Consider the following 5,758-nt stretch of genomic DNA (forward strand, 5'->3'; position numbering starts at 1 on the left):
AGGGAGCGCGGGGGGGGGGGGGGGGGGGGGGCACGAGAGTGAGACAGTCACAGAGCCTAGGGACCTGAGTTCACCCCTCAGGACCCACATGGTAGAATCCAACAAACAACATTTGATCCTGGCACTTGAGAGACAGAAGCAGGCAGATCTCCAAGTTTGAAGCTAATCTGGTCTACAGAGTGAGTTCCTGGACAGCCAGGGATGCACAGAGAAACCACGTCTCGAAAACTGAACAAACAAACAAACACACAAAAGTCTGAGTAATGTGGTCAGACTGTATTAACTCCTCAGGCAGGACTACATACGAAGAAAAAGCAACCTAAAAGTTAGGAAAGTACCTAACTAAGCACTGCTGTAGAGAACCAGTCACATCTGTGGAAAATTCAGGGAAAGTCCAATTGCACTTGCTTGTCTTGAAAATTAGAAAATCAAAATTCAGTCAAACAAGGGCTGGGATAATAGTTTAGTAAAAAGTTTACACAGCATCTGCAAAACCTTAAATTCAGTTCCTGGTACCACAAAACAAGAAAAAGAAACAAACCCAATCTTTTTTTTTTTTTTTTCGTTTTTCGAGACAGGGTTTCTCTGTAGCTTTGGAGCCTGTCCTGGAACTAGCTCATGTAGACCAGGCTGGCCTCGAACACACAGAGATCCGCCTGCCTCTGCCTCCCAAGTGCTGAGATTAAAAGCGCTACTACCGCTGGCTAACAAACCCAATCTTAGTCAAACAAACTTGCCTTTTCTTAAAGCAGCACTGGCATGGTGTGGTGGAGCGCTTGGAAGCAGAGGCAGGCAGATCACTGATAAGTCTAAGGTTACCCTGGTCTATAGAGGTAGTTCCATGACAGCCAGAGCTACACAGAGAAAATGTCTCGAAAAGCAATCTCTCCCCCAAAAAGAGAAAGAAAAAAAGTGGCATTAGGGGTGACAGCCAGAGAGCTACACAGAGAAAATGTCTCGAAAAGCAATCTCTCCCCTAAAAAAAAGAAAGAAAAGAGTGGCATTAGGGGTGGTCTTAGGAGTTAAACCCAAGGGCTTTGAATATACTAGGCACATTCTGTTCTTCCTTGTTGGTCTTCTGAGTCAGAAAAGAATAATTAAAAAGTGGAAAGAAAATATCAAAAGTGGAAAGAAAATAGGACCCAGGGAAATAAGCAAGTCTGAAAAGCCACTGTCAGTCCCTGAAGATTAAGAGTCCTATCTTGTAAGATAGGGAGTCCAGTAGGTGATCCCCTCTGTAAGAATCTAGACTCTGAAGGCACTGAAACTGAGACTGAATATGAAGATCGGGGGAAGAAATAAAGCTGCACTGGAGGTTTTATCATATCTCAACTTATTTTAAGGTAGCCTCTGGAGACCTGACAAGCAAGGTCAAGAGAGAGAAAGAAGAGAAAGAGAGAGATAGGGAGGGAGGGAGGGAGGGAGGGAATGAATGTCTTGCTATGTGTCTCAATGATTCCACACAGGGATGGAAATTCGAAACTCAGCAGCACCAGCAACACACAAAGTCAGGTTTACTGGCACCTACCTACACCTATAATCCCATTATCTGAGCGGTAGAAGCAGGACAATTGGAAGCTCGAGTTCAGGGGCTGTAGAGATGATAGCTTGGTGGTTGAAAAGTTCCATTCCCAGCATTCACATGACAACTTCCAACCACCTGTAGCTCCAGTTTCAGGGACTCCAAAGTCCTCTTTTGACCTCAGGGGCACTGTATGTATGTGGTACAGAGAAGAGACATATATGCAGACAAAACACCCAAAGAAATTAAAACAAAACAAAAATTCTTAAGAGAGGACGCAGGTTTGGTTTCCAGTACCCATCTAACGTGCTCACAACCATGTGGACCTCCAGTTCTGGGGGAATCTGAACACCTCTTCTGGCCTCCACAGGCACCACATGCACATGGTGCACATACATACATGCAAACAACACAAGCATAAAATAAAAATAATTCTATTTTTGTTTTCTTTTTGAGACAGGGTCACTTCCTGGCCATCCTGGAACTCACTGTATAGATGAGGCTGGCCTCAAACTCAGAGATTCATCTATCTCTAGTCCACAAGTACTGGGAATAAAGGTGTGGGTTACTACACCTGGCTATAAATAAAACTTAAAAACCCATCATTGGCTACATAGTGACTTTGAGGCCAATACAAGTTCCATGAGGACCTGCCTCAAATTTAAAGAGTTAATTTGATTTTTTAAATTAGCTTTAAAAAATTTTATGTATATGAGTGTTTTGCCTGCATGTGTGTGCATAGTGCCCTCAAAGGTCAGAAGAGAACACTGGAGCCCCTGAAGTTACAGATGGCTGTGAGACACCATTGTGGGTGCTGGGAATCAAACCTGGGTCTTCTGGAAGAATAAGTGCTCTTAACTGCTAAGCCAACTCTCTAGTCCCTTTATGATGATGATGATTTTGAGACTATCTCTGTATTATAATCCTGGAGCTTGCTGTGTAGACTAGGATGGCCTTGAACTCACAGGGATCTTCCTGTCTGACTGTGTGCTGGAATTAAATGTATATACTAACATACTTGGTCCCTCTATTAATTTGAGACAGGGTTTCTCTGTTTAACAGTCCTAGCTGTCCTCGAACTCACTTTGTAGACCAGTTGGCCTCAAACTCAGAGAGATCTGCCTGCCTCCTACCTCCAGAGTGCTGGAATTAAAGGAGTGAACAACCACCACCCAAGCCCTTTATTACTTTCTTAAAGATTTGTTTTTATTCTATGTATGAATGTTTCCCTACATGTATGTGCACCATACACATAACTGGTGTTGGAAGAAGCCAGAAGGGTCAGGTCCCCTGGAACTAGAGTACAAGCTGCCAGGACAGTACCAGCAATCAAACCTGCATCCTCTGGAGGGCAGTATATGCTCAACTGATGAGCCTAAATTCCAGTCCAATTTGATAATTTTAGCACAACTTAACTTATTCTTTCAAGAACCGAGGGAGACAATATAACATAGGCATTAAGCTATATTCCAACAGGATATCCAAGTTGGATGGATGATCTACAAAATATCTTCAGAAAAGATACAGTAGCATTCAGAACTAGACAGGTGGCCAACGATAGTTTAATAGAAACTAACTTTATTTTTTCCTCATTTTTTTTAAAGAACAAGTATCCAACTTTAAGAAATTACTGAATCTTTCCTGTTAAGAGACTCAATTACTGAAATTTTAAAAACTCAAGACACAGAGAAAATACTGGCATTGTACTAAATGAACAGGACTACTACTCTAGCTACCACACTGCACCTTACATAAATAACTTTAGGCCTAAGGTTGATGTCAGAAGTCTTCCTCCAAGGTTCTTTCACCTTACTCTTGGAGGTCAGGTCTCTACCCAAAACCTAGTTTCACTAGCCAGCTTGCTCAGGGGAATTTCCTGGCTCTGCCTTCCAATGCTAGAATTACAGGTGGACAGTCACTCCTGCCTGGCATTTATCTGATTCTGGGCAGCAGAACTTAAGCTCCCTTGCTTGAGACATCTCCATGAAACCCCCCACTTCTTTGACAGGGTCTTGCACTGTAGCTCCAGCTTGCCTTATGTAGGTAGCCCCAGGCTGTCCCGGAACTTCTTACAGTCCAGCTTCAACTCCTTAAGTTCTGTAATTACAAGTACATGCCACCATCCGTAGTTTAAACCACAATTTGTTTCTTTTGGTTTTTTGTTTTGTTGTCCTTTATGAGGCTAGGGTTTCACTGTGTACCTCTGGCTGGCCTCGAACTCAAGAGTTCCACCTGCCTTTGCCTCCTGAGTACTGGGATTAAAGGTGTACACAACTACCACCACCTGAAACCAGAATTTCTTATCTATAGTACTACATCTGAAAGGTGCTGCTTATGCTTAGTATTGTCAGGCCCCACACACAATCACATGCACCTGCAAAGAAGTGTGCCCATACAGTGCAAACACATACATACACAAAAGACAAATAGGGCTCTAACGATGGCTTTGTGAATAAACTTAGCATCAAGTCTTGATAACCTGGGTCTGACTTCCAAAATCTACATGATGGAAGAAGAGAACCACCAGGTGCCCCCCCTCCTCACAATAGAAAAATATAATTAAAAAAAATGATACTGGTGAATTAAATTAAGGAAAAAATAGAGCTTAATAAAATTACTGGATAGTGGTGCACCCCTTTAATCCCAGCACTTCAAAAACAAGAGGCAGGTGGATCTCAGAGTTCAAGGTCAGCCTGTACACAGAGTAAATTCCAAGACAGCCAGGGCTACAGAGTAATCCCATCTCAAAAGCAACAAAACCACCAATAACAAAATGGATTAATAAGACTAACAACTAGAATTTTGACAGTTCCCATATTTTCTTTGACCTTCAAATTCCAAAGTTTCTTTCTTCTGTCTCTTTCTTTCTCTTGGAGACATGGTTTCTCTGTGTAGCTTTGGAGCCTGTCCTGAAAGGCCTCCTTAGACCAGGCTGGCCTTGAAATCAGAGATCCACCTGCCTTCTGTCTGGGTTAAAGGTGTGAGCCACAACCAACTAAGAAAACTTCCTGTTCAAAACAGTAAATATATTTGGCCATACTAAGGGTCTGGTTTTGAAATATAATATTTATAATAGCTGTGGATATAGCTCTTGCATAAGGACTAGTCTGATAAGCGCCATACCTTCCTAAAAAAAAAAAAAAATCACTGGGCTGATGAGATGGCTCAGTAGTTAAGAGTACTGGCTGCCTTTCCAGGTGGACCCAGGCTCAAACATTCCCAGAAACTTTGAGACCTAAAACCATCTAAAGTGGAACTCAACATTTACATCTGTAATAAATCCTGCTACCATTTGGATGTCTCTTAAAATAGGTGTGGCATGAGATGCAAACTCCCAGGTTCAGAGGTAAATAGCCTGTTACCCCTTCCCCCCATTACAGGAGTACTAAATAAAAAATAGAATTGAACCCAAGTCTATTTAGGATTCAGGACCTAAACAGGTTCTTTTTACTAAATTCAATACCAGGTCCTTAAATTCTGCAAAAAGACCTTTAAAAAAAAAAAAAAAAAACAGGGCTGGAGAGATAGCCCAGTGGTTAAGAGCACTGACTATTTCTTCCAGAGGACCCAGGTTCAATTTCCAACATCCACAGGGCAGCTCACAACCATCTGTAACTCCAGTTCCGGGAGACCTGATACCCTTACACAGGCAAAACAACAATGCACAACAAATAAGGAAGGAAGAAAATGACTAAAATTAAAAACAAACAAAAAGACAGGGTCTTACTATGTAGCCCTGGCTGGTCTGGTGCTCTTTAGGTAAACCAGATCTCTGGGAGTACAAGGCCAGTCAGGTCTAATAGTGAGTTTTAGACCAACCAGGGATACCTGGTGGAGTGACTGTCCGAGGGGCCTTTAAAACAAAGTCTTTGCTTTTAAAGATGTATGAAGGTCACCTTAGGACATGTTTTAAGAAACTGGGATATAAGATGGCTGTAAAAAAAAAAATTAAAACAAAGCTCTTTGGGCTGACGAGGGAGGGGGACTTGATTGGGGAAGGGGGAGGGAAAGGGGAGGCGAAGGTGGGGAAGAGACAGAAATATTTAATAAATTAAAAAAAAATTAAAACAAAAACCAGGAGCACAACTACATGTTAACTACAGGAGAACATAGGTAGCTGCTGGTGGATAGTTAAGTCCTTAAGAATGATATCTGAAAATTCTTCAGTACATTCAAAGTGTGAAGCTCAACATTTTGGGAGGAAAACTTGTCAGAAAGACAGACGAACAGAAATAA

The 5,758-nt window shown here is 42.0% G+C and overlaps 1 protein-coding gene across 1 annotated transcript in view; it reads right to left on the reverse strand.

Annotated features, from left to right (window-relative positions):
- The window catches only part of Csnk2a1 (casein kinase 2 alpha 1), a 57,468-nt gene that overhangs the window by 35,465 nt on the left and 16,245 nt on the right, over positions 1-5,758 (reverse strand).

This window comes from Alexandromys fortis, unplaced genomic scaffold (genome assembly GCF_014885135.2).
Source record: "Alexandromys fortis isolate MF-2015 unplaced genomic scaffold, M_Fortis_MF-2015_v1.1 scaffold_27, whole genome shotgun sequence".
NCBI classification, from domain to species: domain Eukaryota; kingdom Metazoa; phylum Chordata; class Mammalia; order Rodentia; family Cricetidae; genus Alexandromys; species Alexandromys fortis.